Source organism: Harmonia axyridis, chromosome 3 (genome assembly GCF_914767665.1).
Source record: "Harmonia axyridis chromosome 3, icHarAxyr1.1, whole genome shotgun sequence".
In the NCBI taxonomy this organism is placed as follows: Eukaryota; Metazoa; Arthropoda; class Insecta; order Coleoptera; family Coccinellidae; genus Harmonia; species Harmonia axyridis.
Genome location: NC_059503.1, coordinates 37,655,280 through 37,676,567, shown reverse-complemented (window position 1 = coordinate 37,676,567; position 21,288 = coordinate 37,655,280). Strand labels below are relative to the sequence as shown.

Here is a 21,288-nt window from a genome sequence, read left to right as displayed (position 1 = left end):
TTCGAGCGTTGTTCGCAGCTGATTGAAGTTCTTCGTTGTACATTTCAGCATGTGCCAGTCTAAAGTGTTGCCTCATGCCTGCGTAGGATTCAAAATTTCTTCCGCAGCTAGGGCATTTTCCAGAGTCCTCATCAGGTGATACGGTGATTTGTATTTTTGTGGAACACTCATTAGCAAAATTGCCTGTTCCATTTCAATCCATCAAAACTTCGTTGAGCATATTGGAAAAAACATAATTTGGCTAAAAGAGGACTATGAATCGACTGAAAAGCTGTAAGGTTACAAGGGTTAATCTAGAACTGTCGTTGTTGATGCACTGGTTAAATGAAACTTGTGGACTGTATCTTTAAAACGTTATTACGTGAAACCTTTTTACATATGTTCCTGCTGTTAACAGTTCGCTGTCTACTGCAGTACTGCTGTACTGATGGACCGGTGGTCGGTCTCCCCTCGAGATCGCACATCTGACGATGACGTAGAAAATAGTAGGGTGGAAAACAGTGGCGTAACTACAGCCTTAACAGTCGTTGTAGAGAATTTTAAAATTGTATATGAAATCGATTTGTTGTTATTTAAAAGTGAAATATGATCTGATACTCTCTTATCCTAATTTGTGTTTGAAGGCAGAACTAAGTGAGGATCTCTGAAAGACCTCTATGTCCAGGAATGACATTGATTATTATAGTTTGGTTCGGTTATCTCCAAGAAATAGTCGCTAACGAGATCAATAACAAAGCCAGGAGTATATCTGAACAATTTATCTAAATCTATTTACAACTATTTACAATGGATTGAATTGATTTGAAACAATTCAAAAAATAAATAAACAATTTTTTTGTACAAGAATAAATATTTTTCTCAACAAAAATACATTTCATTCATTTTTTTCATTTTTCTTTCCTTTTAATTTTTTTTCAACATAAATAAAAAAAATTAACAAAAAAAGGGGACGACTATTTACAATAAAACTCTTTTCTACAAATATAAATAAAAATTCTTCAAAAAAAAAAGGAGACAACTATTTACAAATTTTTCTCCCATCTCCGAAACTAACTTCATACTCCTCCACTAGTAACACATTATTTGACATATCCAAGAATTGCTATTGTACAATTGTTTTTGGTTTTTGTATATTTTCTTTACTGATTCTGATACCTACTTGGCCTTTATTGATACGGTGATTTGTATTTTTGTGGAACACTCAATAGCAAAATTGCCTGTTCCATTACAATCCATCAAAACTTCGTTGAGCATATTGGTAAAACATAATTTGGCTAAAAGAGGACTATGAATCGACTGAAAAGCTGTAAGGTTACAAGGGTTAATCTAGAACTGTCGTTGTAGAGAATTTTAAAATTGTATATGAAATTGATTTGTTGTTATTTAAAAGTGAAATATGATCTGATACTCTCTTATCCTAATTTGTGTTTGAAGGCAGAACTAAGTGAGGATCTCTGAAAAACCTGTATATCCAGGAATGACATTGATTATTATAGTTTGGTTTGATCTGATACTCTCTTATCCTAATTTGTGTTTGAAGGCAGAACTAAGTGAGGATCTCTGAAAAACCTGTATATCCAGGAATGACATTGATTATTATAGTTTGGTTCGGTTATCTAGGCATGGACGAGAAATATAGACAAAAACGAAATCGACTATTACACGTGTTAATGAATAATTTTAATCCGTGAAATGTTAAATCATTGAAAATTGATTTAACTATAACCAACTGTACAATGATATTGACTACCACACCCGACATCCGCGAATTATTAATTCAACTATTACTCGATGACTAACCACTATATCAGTAATGCGTTGCTACCTTTCGATTTGGGATCTCTCGAACGCACTGGGATGAAGTGGTTGAGTTGTTAGGAAATTGATTAATGCACTTTGATGTGTGAAAACTGATTTCTTGCACAAAATGAAAGATAACTTCATGTACGTAACATTAAAAAAAAACTAAACATATTATGAAAAAAAAAATCAGGAGATCGAACATGAGCAAAAAATATCAACCAAAAAAAATTATCAGTGTTATCGACTTTTTCATTCCTTTTTGTATTGATTTTGAACAAACACTTTTATTTTGAGCCAATTCCTATTTTTAAATAGTTCCTTATTTTTTGAAATCAGGTCGTCACACTCTCCCCTCTTTGGAGGTCTTTTATTCTTTATATGAGTTTCAAAGTATTCGAGAACAACTTTCTTTTCTGAAGTTGTCCAAGGAATGAGAACTCTTTTTTTCTCCTTTTTTGAGATTTTTGGGGTTGCTTTTTGGATATATCAGGAGAATGTCTTCAATTACATCTTCGATATTATTTTCCTCAGATAAATCTGTTCGTCTTTGTTCTATGTTATCCTCTGGTTTCAATATATTTTGTAACCTATAATAGGTTTACCAGTGAACGGATTTGCGAAAAGATGATCATTCGGTTTTTTGACAAAATTGTCTCAATACGACAAAATTATATTTAAGTGCTCTTGAACATCTTGGCTTAGGAGGTACCTCTTTTTCCTCTAATCACAATTCGTTTGAATTTATTCATTAGAAATTTCATTTTCTGAAATTGCTTCAGAAAATTCTTCATACCTCTGACAGTTATTATTTTCTAATGCAGTTTTGAAAGTTTCTAAGGGAAGTCGTTGAAATTCCCCAGGTCGTCGTCTATTCAGTAAAACTAGTCGACAGTAAATTTTCTTAACCTTCAAATCGTTTGCTGCTTGGCTTGACACATCAAACTTCTAATTTCCTTCAATTAACTGTATTAATGTTCGTATCTCAGATTCGACATTACCTGTTTGTACTGATGGAAAAAAATACTTTTTTTTTGTAAGAAGCGAAGCTATATCGCAACGCTGTTTCAGAGTGGTGCCCATATTTAGAGCAAGCGTGGGAGATGCAAATCGTTGGCTATTTGTATCATACCTCGAGATAGTCTCAGTGGCTGATACCAGAACATCATAGTTTTCTGGTTTGAGCGCTTTAAATAGATCCTTGATAGATGTTTAAATTTTTTTTTATTTCAATCAGTAGTCGAGCTAATTCCCTCATCTTTCTCGAGGCGACCAGAACCAAATGTTTTTCTCTGTGAGTTTTGAGATATCGGGCTCCGAACGCACAAATAAGAGGATCTTTTTTTGCTGTGAGTGATATCTCATCAGCTCGCATACGGGGAAATACTTCAGCTCTTAATCTTGCGTCCACTTTTATATGACGCTGTAGATGGTTCTGTGCGATAGATTTGCAATTTTTTTGAGAACTACCTTTGGTTGGATTATCAATACATAATTTTTTATGTCTCCATAAATATTTAGAAGAATAAAAGCCCAGACAGTATTCTCACGGCAAATAATTTGTGGTTATATCACCTTTTCTTACAGGTATCGTCTTTTGTGAGCTCATTAGATAATTCCCCTTTTTTCTGAGAGAAAACATTTTTTTTTCTTTACTCTTTGTTGGCAGAACAAGTAGTTGTTGAACTTCGAGTTCACTTTGGTGGTTTCTTTCTAAATGACGTGGAAAGTTATAGACGGTGGATTCAAAATGCACAGAATACGCTCTTTTTAGAGGGTACATTGATGTCCATATCCACTGATTCGGACTCTTGTCCGGCACATATGGGCGATTCCTCTTTTTGATCGGACCATATGGCCGATACAATTTCTTCTCTCGGCGAACTCTCTGAAGATGGTGGTGTGCACATAAGTTGTGGCGAACAACTGGAGATTTCCTGAAAAGTTTTCCTTGAAATGGGTTCATTAATTCATTAAAATAGGGAAACTGAATACTGCGCTTACCGAGGAAAAGTCATTTGCAGAAGGATGGTAAGTAGCATCATTTTCTTCATCATCGAATGAAGATTCGCCCTTTGAAATCTGGAATACGAAAATTTAATATGATAATATAATAAAATATATTATAATAAATCATGAATAATATATAATATTCATCCAGTATTTTGGTGTTCTTGATTGATTCTTGTAAAATATCGATAATAACAAACGGAGTGCATCACATATTCAAAACATTTCTCTCATGACCAAATAGGTATGAGAAACTCACTGTATTTAAGTTGAAATTCACATCAACCTTCTATGGAGAAGCTTCAGATTCAGAAGGTTCATTCTGGATATCATCCTGTTGTGGACGGAGTGCTCTGTTGCAAAACCGATATTTTGTGCGTCTACGTTTTCCATTGGAAGAACATACTTCGTACTGAAATGATATATCCAAAATGTGGTAAAATCCACATGTCGCTCACATTGTAATTTTATTCACACTTCTATGTACCATACTTACATTTTGCGGGGGAAACCTGAAGTATTCTTGCGCCATACAACACTCAGCATAAATTTCAGAATCGTGATATTGATTAACAGATATATTCCGGGAGCCAGGTACAAATTTGGTTGATCATTTCTTCTCGAAAGATACTTGGTGAGATGCATCAGATAATATAAAAAGCCTCGTGAACGTCAGCTACGACTCGGCTGGGGGGGAAGAGCGGCGGCAGCCCCCCAAACACGAAGAAAAAAAAATACATTCAGACATTTCCTCCCAACCGAAAATTGGTCAAATTGTAGCTAACCCAATATCTAGACGAAAAAATACAATCAGCTGGCTATAGCATAGTGTATTACACGTCAGATGGTGCCTCAAACAAGAAAAAAAATATATACAGGGTGAGTCTTTGACTTGTACATATATTTCAACCGAAGATTCCTGAGGTCAATAGAAACCCTTTTTTCATTTACCATTTTTTCCGATTCGGCCCGGTTAAAAAGATACAGGCTGTTGAAAATCGATAAAAATATGTCATTTTCCGTTATATCTCGGAAATGGTTGTATAGAAAAAAATGAATTTCGGGATATAGTTTTTCATGTATGTGATGAATCTTCTCCGTACACAAAATTTTATCCACATCTCCCCGTTTCTTCATTATGAACACTTCATCCTATAAAAATACCAGAAATTCAAAGAACCGAACTCTTAAAAGTAACTAGGACGTTCATTGAAGGATATTTAGCTAATTTGAAAAATAAAAGTATTCTTCATATTTTCTCGTATATTGAGCCGTTTTCGAGTAATATGTGTTTAAAAAAAAAAAAAAATCTGTGAAATTCAAAAAATTGGGTACTTTGGCTAATTGCAACTCTGATAGAAAAGACACAGAAATGAATATTTGCTACGTTGTCAGGTCAAAAATCATGGATTGAAACACTGAATTTGCATTGACAAGTGAGGAAACCAGCCGACTTAGTTTGAAAATAAAGTGATTTGAATAAGCTCACCCATTGAGAATAGTTATTTATAATACAAGTGCAGAAGGCATTGATATTCTTCCACGAGTTCAAAATTCAAAAACGAGCCACGAAGTGGCGAGTTTTGGAATGAACGAGTGGTAGAATGAGCCTTCTGTACGAGTATTATACATTATTTTCTCTAATTCATTGCATTTTCATTGAAATTGATGAAATATTTCCATTAATATAATTTAGTGATTTTTGCATTGAAAAATGTTGGTTGGCAGAACTGATTTCTTTAAGGCAAATTGATGAATTGACAGATAAAGCCGTGGCGGAAAGTTCGGAGTACCAACATAGAATAATGAAATATAACCATGAAAACTGTGCGTTTCTGATATATTCTCGCACGATTTTGTTCTACAAGATGTGGAAGAATGAACGGAATAACCACAGAATTAGAGAAAATTCAATTCCATGATCACGCAATCTTCGAACAATCCTTACGAAAGTTCTCTCATTTGGCTGTCTCCTATTTGGAAACAGCCTTTCATAAGCTTCTTTAGCTCTTCTCGCTATTTTTCCATTTGTGAAATAGCATTCCAACATATCTACCATCTCCTGGTTAGAATACATTCTGCTAATTTCCACTTAACACACTTCACAAACAAACACTTTACACTAAACAGACACCTTACACTAAACAAACTAAACACACTTAACACTTAACAAATTAAACGCACTTAGGTATCACTTAACAAACTAAACACACTTAATACTTATCATTTACATTAAACAGAGCAACAGAAATCATGATACCATAAATTCGAATTTCAATTGTTTTCGGATCATTCTATGCGCATGACCGATCAACATAGAAGAATCTCGAATAATTTTTTAAACAAACCATCAAATTTATGAATTAATAAATTTATTTTATTATGAATTTCATTAAATGTAATAATTAGTATCATCCGAAATGTTAAATCGAATTTTGTATAATAAAATAAGTCATAATATGCTAGATTACCGTATGTTATGAACGATTTGAACTATTGCGCATGGCCTCAGAGATTATTACTCTATGCGCATGGCCAAACTGAAAATTTGAGAAATCTCGAAGAAGTGTGGTTATGTTTGGCAAACAAATGAATAATTCGATATTTGATTCGAAAATATTTTATGTTTCAATAAGAAACAACATAGTTCGGCGTAAGTGAGTTACTAAGTTATATAATATAAATAATATATTGAATAATTATTGTATTTTTTCAGATCTCCTAATAATTCATCGAATCATTCAGAAAAACACCATAATGAATTTAATTGGACGACGATTTTCCTTCGTGATTTATTTCGTGAAGATGATTGCCCACTAGATACAGAGAAGTTTCAGATGACCTGTATTTAAAGAGAATCTTGAACCCCTTCAAATTAAATCCAACCGGAAACAGTTTGCTGTGAGGTGCTCATGATTTCATAAGGATAATTTTTCCATATAATGAATGGAAAAGTAAATTGATTAATTGAAATAACCAAAAATCTACAATACAATGATTCTGTTGATAAATTCAACTACTTGAATAAGTGAAGCACTAGTTCTGTAATGAATACTTATTCAAACTTCATACTCATTGATGTACTGAAAAATAATTTAAAAGTCACTGATTTCACCATTAACCCAGATCCTATCCTATTATCTAGTACATGTACTGATCCAATCCATATGTTTCAGAACCAATAGCTATTGATATTTTAAGGCATACACATAGTTTGTAGTTACTGTCCTTGGTTTATAGATATTATAATAATATAATGAATACATCTGAGATCAGGAATCATTGAGAATAAACTCGAATAATGGCAGGCCTAATTTAATAATTATTGGCTAAATATTGAATGTTTTTTATTTCGCACAATACATCTGCTAAATGAATCTACGTAAGAAGTTTAAGAGTAAAAAATGTTAAACCTGGTTATTTATAAATTAAATGAAAATAAAGACAATTTATTATTATGGTAGTTTGTACTTCAATTCTTGTTTTTTGATATGCATTTTTTTGTTTCAGTAATGAAAAATGTTTATTTCAAATTGCTTTGAATGTTGTATACCTACTGTGGGGCACTGGATTTATAGTAAAAGAGTGGATTTGGCAATAATACATGATTTCAAGTCACTGTTAATCTTTCGATAAGTTTATCAAAAGCTTCAGTTTATTGAGTACTTTTGAAAAAAAGGTATACCTAACAAGAATTCAAAATTTATTTTACATGTAGTTGATATGTGAAAACAAAAAAAAAAGATTACATAATTGTTGGGAAGTTTCATAATATTTTCAGTTTATCTGTTCGATAACAAACAAGTAAATTTACTTGTACGTTGTACTTCCTTTTTTCTAGCCGAATACCATTTTACCATCTTCAGGAAAATAAAATTTTCGAAGATGTTGATTATACCATTGATAATATTAAGGAAAGACTAATTGCTTCTTTATTATCGAAAGTACTCAAGAGCATTTTTTGGAGTTACCTATTGGGTATCAAATTTTCAGACAGAATATTGGCATTAGTGAACACTAAGAAGAAAAGGATTTCAAATATTCTCATGATAACAAATTACTGAGCTTTGGCACAGCCCTATAATATGAAGATATTTCATTAAAGTTAATATTCTATTTTGAATAATTCTGATCGAAACTCATTTTCAAGTGAATTTTCACAAACTAGGCTGCTTATAAAATAACACCAATCAAGATATGAAATCCCATTAAAAACTGCTGCTGCCAAACATTACTATAATCTTCTTCCAGTCTTCTGAGCTTTCATCGATACATAACAATACATCCTAAAATTTCATTTTTACGTGATTGAATACTTCTATCCATTTGCTATTCGATAATTTCATCCTAGAACATTTGATTGACATACTTTTAAGAGGGCCAAAATTGTTTTAACGTGAAAATAAATAAAAAACTTCAGTGAGTTGAAAGAAGCAGAATATTCAATAGTGGATATTCATATTGAATACCACCATTTCATTTTTAATACAAATCAAGATCAATAATTAATCAATAATGGAATATTGAAGATTCATGGAACTTATAAGCTTCTAGGATGAAAAAGGAAAAAAATTCATTTCCTTCTGGAAATTATTTATTCCTTCTCATACTACTGTTATTTTTAACAAGATAAAATCGGAATTTTTCCATCACAAAATTACCTCTGTGTGATACAGAGGTGATTCCATCTTCCACATAAATCCATTCATGAAACTGCCTTTTCATTTTCGAGCTAAGTTATTGTGTAGGTACTTAGATAAAGTATTCTGGGTTCATTCAATCCAAAATGCAAGCGTTCTTACACTTCTTGCTACCCTAAAAATTTAAAACTTTTCTCACTGATTCCATGATAATAAGAATTCAAATTGAACACTGGTTTGAATACCACTTTTTTGCTGACCTCTAGATAACAAAATATACTCAATTAGCCCAAATTTCTAGTAATGTACAAAACTTCAACCGTTTGTTGGGTTTCTTGAATTTTATTGACAAAACATAACATAACCTTTAAACATAACATTACAGATGCGAGATGATTAGTATTCATATGTACATAGATTTAGCTTATTATTCTGTAGGTTTTTTGTCATTATAGTGTTTTGTGACTGTAAACTTGGCAACGTGGAAAGTCCACAGATGATTATCATTTATGTTTATTTACCTTTATGAAAATTAAAGGTTATATGAATTGTTAACTCTTGTACGAAAAGAGGTGAAAAAGCGAAAATAAATGATTGGATATGAATATCAGATTTAATATGGGTGGTTGCAAGCTGAATTTTTTATTATTATCGAATATAAAATAGACATCAAGAGAAAAATAATCAACATATTTATCTCTCACGAAATTGCTATAACGCATTTATTATATTGAAAATAATACTTCGGTCACCAAAGGGAATGGAAAAAGTGAGTTTATGCTTGTTTTGCTAATATAGTAACCCATTTCCAAAGTTCAAATGGTATAAATTTATGCTTGGAAAAACTTCAGTGGGCTGATTTCCAGGTTCGGCATAGCTCATTATGAAAACTTAAAATGGCCATATCTTTTCAACCGAGCCGAATCGGAAAAAATGGTAAATGAAAAAAGTGTTTCTTTTGACCTCAAGAATCTACGGTTAAAATATATGTACAAGTCAAAGACTCACCCTGTATATTTTCAATGATTTCCTCTCAAACTATTTTCTATGTAACACTGGCATGTGATGCTTGGATCTTTAGAAATAATGAGAATAATTAAAGATACGTCATTTCATTCATTTTCAATTTTCAGCTGATTGTTAATATACTGCTGTGATAAATAAAAAAATCAGCTAGCAGTATGTCGAGGGAAACCTGGTCAGCTGATGCATTTAAATGGGCAATAGATGCATCCGCTTAACTTCTACGTAATAACTTTCAAAGTATCAGCTGACGGTTTTTCCACCAAGATACAGCCAGTTGACATATATATTTATCCATAGTTGCATATAAGCTATCATCCGGTAAATTTTTGTTTAAGAGGAAATCATTGAAAATATTTTTTTTCATGTTTGAGGCACCAGCTGACGTATAATACACTATGCTATAGCCAGCTAATTGTATTTTTTCGTCTAGATATTGGGTAAGCTACAATTTGATAAATTTTCGGTTGGGAGCAAATGACTGAATGTATTTTTTTTCTTCGTGTTTGGGGGGCTGCCGCCGCTCTCCAGCTTCCCCCCCCCCCTCCAGCCGAGTCGTAGCTGACGTTCACGAGGTTTTTTATTACTATTATCTAATGCATTCTACTAATTACCGTTGGAGAGGAACTTGATCATGTATATCTGTTACTGGCTCCCGGACTAATATTCATATTATCAATGAATAGGGGTACACATGAAATAATAACATTGTATTATACACTAGTGGAATAAATTAAAGGATCAAAATAAAATTCGAAATTTTTAGCGGTTTTTTTAAATGGCTCTATTTTCGATAACAATGGTCAATCTCGATTTGAAAAAAATCATTTTGAGCTTGAAGTTTATAGTTTAGAGATCTCATGATGAAAAAATGTTTCAAGCAACGTGTACCCAATTCATTTTTGGCATACAGACTTTGAAATTTTTTTTCCAACTTGACCACTACATGAATGAGATAACTTGTTCATTCAGCTTCACTATCCTTCTTCCAAAATTTCGATGCAAGCACTTCTCGCTGAAATATCGAATTTTGAATTGAAAATAACCTTTTTGTCTTTAACAATCTATATCTCACCAATCGATGATTGCAAAGAAAATTTAAGGAATGTTTTGAAATCTTGAATGAATTCTCTACAAGAAGTAGCTATTGAATTTTTGGAAAAAATTTCCTTTCGTTCTTTACATTAATTTGAAATTTTGATGAAAAAAAGGGCTTTTGGAGGCTTTTTGGATAATCGAGAGCTGAATTGAAAATATCGAAAAAACCATCAATGTTGAGTATGCGTTTTACAGTTCAATATCACCACAAAAATCCCAGAGAATTTCAATTCAATCCATGGAGCGTTTTATTTTTGTTCGAAATCGAATTTACAAAAAATTGAAGAATTTTGTTATTGTTCTGTTCTGTTATTAATAATAATAATATATTTATTGATCCCTTAAGACATACAAAATGCATAGGATAAGTCAATTAGAAAAAAAGAAAAATGAATTTCAGAAACTAATTCTACAAACAAAAAACTTAATTAAGCTGTGACAACATACTTGTCATCCAGATACTCCTTAACACTATAATAACATTTGTTATGTAAAATACATTTGATAGTTTTTGTAAATTTTATTTTATTGAGCAACTTAACAGTATTAGGCAGATGATTGAATAATGTTATGGCCTGATATACTGGGGAAGTTTCATATTTGGCTGTTGTATGTGATGGAATGTACAAAGTAGCATTATTTCTGGTAGAGTAACCATGAAAACTGGATAATGATACCATTGAGTGTTCATGTTCCTTGATATAGGCTAAACATCTATAAATATATAGAGAAGGTAGCGTTAAAATCTTATGTTGACGAAAGAAAGGTCTACAGGAATCACGTGGGTGTAGGTGGAAAATCAGACGCATATTGATCAAAAATGCAGAAAAAGAAACTTAAAAATTTTAATTCTCCATTTTGTGGGAGATTATGAACATTCAAATCGAAAACCGTGATCCTTTAATTTTTTGAAAATTAGATCGAATGAAACAAAAAATCCGCTTCATGGATTGATTTGAAATTTTCTGGGATTTTTGTAGTGATATTGAACTGTAAAACGCATACTTAATATTGATATTTTTTCGATATTTTCAATTCAGCGCTTGATTATCCAAAACGCCTCTGAAAGTCCTTTTTTTATCAACTTTTCAAATTAATGTAGAGTACAAAAAAAATTCTCTCCGAAAATTCAATAGCTACGTCTTGTAGATAATTCATTCAAGATTTCAAAACAACACTTTAAATTGTCTGTGCAATCATTGATTGGTGAGATTTTGACGATTAAAGACAAAAAGGCCTTTTCAATTCAAAGTTCGATATTTCAGCTTGATAATGAATCTGAATGAACAAGTTATATCATCCATATAGTGGTTAAGAAGTGGACAAAAAAAATTTCCAAGTCTGTATGCCAGAAATGGAAACTGAAAAAATTTCGCAGAAATTAAGATACTGTATTCATTAGAATTGAGCGTGTTGTTTTAGATTTTATATTTTCTTGGTTTTATAGGATTTTAATGGTGCAATATGGACTATTATAAAACGCTTGTTAATCTTGATCTGTTTTTTAATTTATATAGCACACGACCAACTGTCACTGTCATCAGTGTCATATTCTATTTTTACTTACAGTCACAGAATTGTATCAAACCATAGACAATTTGAACTCTTTCTATAATACATTTCTACCAACTACTGACCTGATATAACAACACACTCCCTAAAGAGGGTAAATTGTACAAAATTGAAAGTATTGATACAATTAAAAAATCTTTGCATTATTTAAAGTCTAAACATTATTCACATAATAAATTCCTATTGCAGTATCAGAAATAAATTGCAACCTGAAACAAAATATTAATTAAAATAATCTTTTGAATGACTCATTGAAAACATTCTTCTTCTGGCTTCCTCATTAGCATCTTCTTCAAACTTGCAAACTTCACGTTTAGCAGTGGCTTCGTGAAAATATCTGCCATTTGATCATCAGTTGGACAGTATTTCAAGTCGAACCAACCTTGTTTCATTTCATCAGCTATGAAATGATATCTCACTTCGATGTGTTTGCTGTTTCTTGATAATTGACCTAACTTGATCATCTTGATTGCAGATTGATTATCAACGTTCAGGGTTATTTCAATATTCGAGTTTGTCAACTCTTGAATAACGGTCTTTAAGAATTTCATTTCTTTTACACATTGAGCGGCTGCAATGTATTCTGCTTCTGTTGTCGATAGGGCAACAATTTTTTGTTTTCTTGAGCACCAGGATATGGGCGCTCCACCAAACAAAATTACATAACCAGTCGTACTCTTCCTTGTCTTAACACATCCGGCATAGTCAGAATCCGAATAGGCTTGAACAGTGTAGTTTCCGTTTGAGGGAAAGAGAATTCCACTCCCTGGATCACCATTTAAATACCTTAGTGTTCTTTTTACATTGTCAAAATCTTGAGACATTGGATTATTCAATGCTCGGCTCTCATAATTTACAGCAAAAGCAATATCGGGTCTTGTCTTACATGTTAGAAAGAGTAGGCTGCCAACTACTTCATTGTATTGGAATTTCCGATTTTTTATGGTATCATTACAGTTTCCTTGAATTGCTATCGGTGTATCCATCTTCTTTGAGTCTTTCATTCTATATTTAGAAACTATTTTTTGCACATATTTTTCTTGAAACAGATAAATTCCATCTTGGGTTCTTTTAAGTTCCATACCTAAATAGCTTCTAGGTTCTTCCTGCAATGTTACCTCAAATTCAGTTTTCAATTTCTTGAGAAGTTCATTTATTCTTTCTCTGTTTTTACCAATAACTAGCCCATCGTCCACATGTATTGCTATGAACAAATTTTATCTTCATTTTTAAAAACACATTGGTCAGTTTTCAAAGGAATAAGTCCTTGGAGTCTCAGAAAGTCGGTCAGTCTTTGATTCCATTTTTGCAGAGCTTGTCTCAGTCCATAGAGAGCTTTTTTAAGTAAACATACCTTTCCAGGTTCATTGTATCCTACAGATACTTCCATGAATATTTCTGTGTCTAATTCACCATTGAGAAATGCTGTTTTGACATCAAATGTTATAATTTCGAAATTTTCTTGAGCTGCTATAGTTAAGAGTATTCTTAATGTAGTTGTTTGTACTACAGAGCTATACATTTCTGCAAAATCGAGTGAATCTTTATCTTGCTGACAACCTCGGGCAACTAGACGTGCTTTATGTATACCATTATCTTTCTTCTTAAATACCCATCTGCTTGTTATTATTTTCTTCTTTTCGACCTTCTCTGCATCAACCAAAACCCATACATGGTTCTTCTTTATGGAGTTCTTCTCCTCATCAATAGCTTTTTGCCAATTTTTCTTCTCATCGCTGATCATACATTGTGCATAAGTCATATCAACTTCTTCAACAGTTAGGAATGCATGATGTCTAGGTAAAAAATCTTCTGGCACTTCATATTCTTCAAAATGTCTGGGAAACCTTCTTTGTCTTCGTTTATATGTTTCTTGACCTGGCTCATCAAAATCTGTATCTTCCAAGTCTATTTCTTGATGAACAGAATTGTCAACATAATCTTCATCTTCTGGGTTTTCATTTTCTATGTGGATATACTGTAGTATAATAGTATCTGATTCTTCAAATTTGTTTGTGAATTCGACATCTCTGGATATGTAGACTCTACGATTAGTAGTATTCCAAACTCTGTATCCATGTGTACTGTAACCTATAAAAATGCCTTTGTCACTTCTAGGATCAAGTTTCTTAAGATAACCTAGATTTTTGGTATATACAATTTGACCAAATTCTTCAAGTCGTGAAAGGTCTGGTCTTCTTTTGTTCCACATTTCATAGGGAGTAACTTCTACAGTTCTCGTTACACTTCTATTCAAAAGATAAGCAGCAGTTTGTTCAGCAAATCCCCAAAATTTATTATCGAGTTTGGATGAATAAAGCATTGCACGTACCTTATTCATTAAAGTCAGATTTACTCTCTCGGCTTTTCCGTTTTGTTGTGGGGTATCATTTATTGTATATTCTATCACAAGTCCTCTATTTTTGCACCATAGTTTGAATTCACAACTTCTGAATTCACCTCCTCTATCACAACGAAACCTTTCAGTTTTTAAATTGAAATGTGCCTCAGCTTCCAGCACATATTCCTTGATATAGATTTCAGCTTAATTTTTAGTATGAAGTAGATACACTTTCAAAAAATGTGTATAATCATCCATGATCGTCAAGATATATTCTTCATTATCAAATGTAGCAGGTGAAATTTTTCCACATAGATCTGCATGAATTATCTCCAATGGTCTTGTTGCTCTAGTTCTTTCTGGACAAAATGGTTTTCGTGTTTTTTTGCTCATGACACAGTATTCGCAAATATCTTCAACTTGACACTTCTTTATATCCGCATCAATGCCATCGCATAGGTCAGGAATTTTTTTGAGATCGCTGAAATTTATATGACCTAGCTTATTGTGCCATTTAATGAATTTTTCTTGCTGGGTTAAAAGGGCTTGTCCACAATTTTGACTCTTCATATCGATTTCCCAAAGTCCTTGTTTTGTTTTTGTTCCTTCAAGTACAACAGTACCATCAACAATTTGAATTTTTCCATCATGTACTATTTTAACTGAGTTGTCATCAAATATAGCAATTCCACCTTTTTTCGTTACAGTGTTGATTGAGAGTAGATTCCTACTAACACCAGGAAGATGTAGAACATTGGTGAGAACAACATCTTGGGATGAGATTTCTCCTGAAAGATTTGAAACAAGTTTCTCACCTTCCTCCTCCTTCCACCAACATCAATTTCTTCGATTTTCTTTGTATTGCTCAGAAAACTTGCTTCTTTCACAAAATGTTCTGTAGCACCAGTGTCTGCTACAAAAGTGCAATCTGAAGAACTGAACAAGGCATATTTGTCTCATCTGAAACAGAAGAATAGGTAAGGTACGCTACCTTGGTGTTATTGTCTCTTTTCTTGGCCTCGTGTTGATTTTTCCAGAAACATTTTACGCTCAGATGGTTGGTCTTCTTACAGTATTGACATGGAGAATATGCAACTTCCTTGTTGATCTCATCATTCGTTTTGTGATCTTGATTATCCTCCTTTCTGGGTTTAGGACAACGATTTCTGAAATGTCCTTCCTTTTTACAGTTATGGCAAAAAACACCTTTGAAAAACTTAATGGTATTTCCCTTCTTCTTACCACCATAGCCAGTATTAAAAGCAACTTTATCTTCATCTGTATTCTTCTTGATTCTTTTTTCTTCCGTACCTAGTCTTGATTTTAGGTTTTCTAGAGTTTTTTGGTCAGTCGCAGAAGAATCCCATGCACTACTGAAGTATCTATATTCTTCTGGTAAGGCTGATATAATTCTTTGTATCATCATCTCATCTGAAATTTTTCCATCCATTCTGTTTAGTCGAAAAGTGATATTCTGAAGATTCGAAATGTTAGACAGAATGTCTTGATTTTTGTTGATCTTAAAATTGTAAAATTCACTCCAAAGTCTGGTTTTTTGTTGGGATGAGTCCTTATTGAAGGCAGAATTTAATTGATCGTACATTTCTTTGCCAGTTTCACACCTCAAGACATGGTTTTTTACACTCAAGTCACATGTTGCCAGTATATATCTTCTGGCAAGGGCATCCTTTGTTCTCCATTCTTTAAGTTTCTTTGGATCCATTTCGGTACTTGCCTTTGTGATCGTTCCATCAACGATGTCCCAAATGTCTTTAGCCTCAAAGAGTGTTCTTATTTCCAATTCCCACAATGGAAATGTGGAGGCATCTTTCAGCATTGCCATACGTTCGAAGTCTTCTTTATTCATCTTGATTTTTCTTGGTTTTTATTTTAATCGCAGCACAGATTGGAATTCTGAGCCCATAACCTGTTGTTTTAGATTTTATATTTTCTTGGTTTTATAGGATTTTAATGGTCCAATATGGACTATAAAACGCTTGTTAATCTTGATCTGTTTTTTAATTTATATATCACACGACCAACTGTCACTGTCATCAGTGTCATATTCTATTTTTACTTACTGTCACAGAATTTTATCAAACCATAGACAATTTGAACTCTTTCTATAAGACATTTCTACCAACTACTGAACTGATATAACAACAGAGCGGTATACGTTCTTTGAAAAATTTTTCCATCATCAGATCTCTAAACTATAAACTTCGAGCTTCAAAAAGTTTTTTTCCTATTGAGATACAACCATTGGTATCAAAAATACAGCCATTTGAAAAATCGCTAAAAATTCCGAATATTATTTTGATCCTTTAATTTAATCCACTAGGATATACAGGGTGTTTCACGAATAATTGGACAGGCTTTCAGGGCAGATGCAGGGCATTTTGGTGAGTCTGAATCAGTGCTCGAAACATGTCCTAACTATATTAGTTTATGAGATACATATGTATTTTATCAAAAACTTCCAATCGGCATAACTTTTGGAACGCCTGCATAGATCTTCATGAAAATTTGAGGGAATGAGTATAGGTCAATGTCTAATATTTGCACCTGATGACTTGTCGATAGCGCAGGTCCGGACTGAGAAAATTATATAATATTTCGTGTTCGACGTTTCGGCTCCGATTTGGGAGCCATTCTCAAGAACCGTTGACTTTACGCCAGGGTCTCAATCTGCCTACTCTCCAGGTATCATCAACAAGAGTATTCTCGTAGGTGCGGTTATCTTCCGTCATTCGAGGGAACTGAATGTAAACAATAAAAAAAACATATTTTTTTTTTGCTTTTCGGCGTTTTATTATAAATTTTCTTAAACTATACATACAAGGCTATTTACAAGGGGAAATATACAAGAGGTAATCGCTTAAATAATAGGTTACGTATTAGCACCTGATCATTGATCTTATCTAATATTATAATTATGTACAATGTTTTTGGTTTCTAAATTTATTTGCGATTAATTTTTCACAAGAGCTGTGTGGAGTCAATAAAAAAAAACATATTCATCTCCGGTGGGATAAATGTTGATAGATTAGTCGTTTGGTCATGTAAGTATTAAATAATGATGTATCAGCCTATGTTTCAATTAAATGTTGGTGTTTTGAGACGTTGTCGTTCCTAAGTATTTTGTTTTGTCTAGTTTATTTGTTTTAAGGTTGAAAAACTTTTTAGTTTATTTAGTTATTGTTTCCTGAATGGTTTCAGTTTGTCCCAGTTCATGAAGTTGTTTGATTGATGTGTATCTATTTTTGTTGAGTATGATTCTCAAAAATTTGTTTTGTAGTCGTTGAAGTTTTTTGTAATTAGTATCTGAAATTTTGCTCCAAATTCGATTCGCATACAAGAATGCTGGCCTAATTCCTTGTTTAAAAACCCGAAGTTTGGATTTCCGGCTGAGTTTGCTGTGTTTACTGATCAATGGGTAAATTTTGTTAAGAATTGTGTAACATTTTTGTGAAATGTTACCTAAATGCTCATTGAAAGATAATTTTTCATCTAGGGTTACCCCTAGATATTTAACCGAATTTTTAATGTGGATTAACTCGCCGTTGAATTTTACCTTGTAACTGATTGGTGGAGTTTTGCGTTTTTGGGTGAAGTGTGTTAGAGTTGTTTTTTTGGCGTTAATTTTAATTTTCCATTTGTTATAATATTTTTCTAGTTCATTTACATGAGCTTGAATATATTAGTTGGCATAATTTGGGTCTGATGATTCCGAAAGTTTAGCCGTGTCTTCTGCGAAAATTTTTATTTTTGTCTGGGGAGTTTTTGAAATGTCATTAATGTAGTAATTGAGGGTTGGAGATAACAATCCTCCCTGTGGAACTCCTGCAGAAAGTGAATATTTGGTTGAAAGAATTTTTTCTACTCTTACTTGGTATGTTCGACCCTGTAGATAGGAGTGGATAATTTTGATTATATGTGGAGGGAGTTTGGTCATAAGGAGCTTGAAAATGAGACCATTATGCCACACAGTGTCAAAAGCTTTTTCAATGTCTAAATTCAGCATAGCAGTGATCTTTTTATAATTGAAATTTTTTGTTATTAGGTCTGTGATAGTTGCTAGTTGTAGAACCGTGCTATGGGATGTTCTAAATCCGTATTGTTCGTCTATTATTTCGTTAGTAATAATTTTTTCAAAAACTTTTGACATTGTTGGCAATAAGCTTATGGGGCGGTAGTTGGATGAAAATTTTGGGTCCTTTTTAGGTTTAGGAAAGGAGAGGACTATCGCGTTTTTCCAGGAGTTCGGAAAATAACAAATTCTTAGACAGCTATTCTTTAATAGCTGTCTAAGACTTTGTTAAACATCTTCCGAGGAAAGCTATAGTACAGCTCAATTATATCTTTATATAATTGAGCTGTACTATAGCTTTCCTCGGAAGATGTTTCAGAGTTAGATTACTGATTTTATCTTCTCCGGGTGCTTTTTTATTTTTCAATGCCTCAATTATTTGTCTTATTTTATTGGGGGAAGTTGAGTGGATTTTTTTATGCAAATTATTTCGACCTTAATTTCGTTAGTTAGGGCTGCCAGTTCATTAACTTTATTAGTAATACCGTTGGAATTCCATCATATAAGATTAATATCTTTGAATAAGGCTTTAAAAGCCATATTTTTCTGATATATTTAGAATTATTGCCACCTTATCCATAGGGGATGTACAATTTTTAAGTTTAATTTTCAGCTCTCTAACTAACGAAATGAGTTGTGTTAGATTACAGATAGAATTTAGTTCGTTTAATTCATTCAGAAGAGTTTGGAAGTCGTCTAGGTTGTCCGTTTTAGTGATTTGTTTGGTCGTCGGAAATTAGTCATTTGTGATCGCATTTGAATAAGGGAATTTGTTTGATTCTATAATAGTCTTGGGGGGAGTCTGGGGAAGTCTTTTGAAGTAAATCGCGGTGTGTTTATTTGTTTTGAGGTTGTTGATTTGTCGGTGGTTTTTATTGATTCCACATACCTTATTAGCACAGGACATTTAGAATAATTGGCCCTATGAGGCCCGTTGCAATTTGCACACTGAATTTGATCTCGATCAATAAACTTCGCGCTACACTCCGAGGTTAAGTGGTTTTTCCCGCACTTAACGCACCTTGGCTTAATATTACAATTTGCCGATCCGTGTCCGAATTTTTGGCAACGGTGACACTGCGTGACACTTTGTTTTTTTGTAAAGTCCTGCCACTATACACGAACGTTATCAATTACTTGGATTGACTTCAGATCCTGGGGGTTAGTTTTTTTGGGGTAATATACTAAAAATGAATGGGGGTTTGATCCTTTCCCGCTCAATTTACTTACTTTGATTTCTTCGGGCTTGATTCTGCCTCCTTTTGATAGTTCCTCTGCCAGCATCGACTCCGTCATAAATGGGGCGGCTTTTATAACCAGTTTTTTCTTTGCATCCTACTTGGCGGTGTAAGAAAAGTATTCTATGTCTTCAATCTTCAAGGTATTGATAAGCGATTTGTAGTCGTTCACGTCAGTTGTATGTATTATTGTTTCATTGGTGTTATACTTCACCGAATATTTGTTTTTAATAATTTATTTTATTTTTGAATGGAACTGCTTATAGCATTCGATTTTTTGTATAATAGTTATAGGGGGCATCTTACAGGTTTGTTCGTTTCAATTATAGGATTATTAGTCGTCACGGGCGTAGAATCCGTTTCCATCGTAACCTCTGACTCTAAAATCCCGAAGGTATTCTTCGTTTTTGGTGGGCTAATTTCTTGTGGTCTTGGGGCACGTACAGTTTTTTTTTTGGAGATGTGAATTCTAGATCACTATACACAAACGCCATTGAAGCCATCTCGTCTTCGTGTGGAACAGTTCTTTGATTTTTACTAGATCGCAATAGGCGATTAATGAAATCACTTGAGACACATCCGCCTCGGTTAGTTTTTAATCTTTTCACTGAACACTGTTTAATTTTGCTGCTTAACCAAAACACTTTGCTAAAATTCAGAATGAATAGCTACAAACACACTGAATAAAAATTTCGCTCAAGATATCTACTACTCGGTCTCTCGGTAGGTCATACCCTCGTCTCTCAGTAGTCGTTGAATGTTAACCACGAGAGGTCCTGTATTTATAGTAGAAGGGGGTGACCCACGTGATGGAGGTTGTGCAGGAACCGGTTGCGTAGTTGTTAGGTAAGGCTCAGAGGTCGTGAACGATCGATAGTAGTCACCATCGATTTCAATCGATATTTTGGCCTGTCACTATCGATAATTTTCGATAATTATCGATAGCATAGAGAAGAGATCGAGTATGAGAAAATGGCTGGCCAAATGCGCCCAACATGATGCAAGGGCCATAAAATATGTTTTTTTCTGATCGAACCAATATTGAGCTATATCGCCTTAGTTACCATGTGTCATAACACACTCATATTTGATTGAAAGCATTCGTACTCTTTACTGTAGGCAGCTTGAGATTTGGCTGGAACCAAAGATTCACGGGCCTTTGCCGCTTGAGTTTCGACGTAGTTCGACATTTTTTCATTAATTTTATTTTTGACAAGACGTCAAAATGAAACCAGTCAACCAAGATTCTCAGAAACATGGCCCATAGCAACGTTAAAAATTTAATTATTACAAAAATATACAATCTAATAATAATTTTTCCTTATCAGATTGTTTCAATCAGAAAAAAACTATTGATTACACCACGGGAAATATGAATACATTTCCCTCGGTTGTCTATACATCCCTCGGGCTCCGCCCTCGGGATGTAACTTTGACAACCTCGGGAAATATACTATTCATATTTCCCTAGTTGTA

At 33.3% G+C, this 21,288-nt stretch overlaps 1 long non-coding RNA gene across 1 annotated transcript; it reads right to left on the bottom strand.

Annotated features, from left to right (window-relative positions):
- Window positions 1-1,513: 1,513 nt before the first annotated feature.
- LOC123674509 lies at window positions 1,514-4,327 on the bottom strand. The gene is made up of 3 exons (XR_006746670.1): window positions 4,070-4,327; window positions 3,805-3,882; window positions 1,514-3,737 (listed from the first exon to the last, which is right to left on the bottom strand). It is a non-coding gene; the product is annotated as an uncharacterized LOC123674509 (long non-coding RNA).
- Between the last annotated feature and the right edge of the window lie 16,961 nt (window positions 4,328-21,288).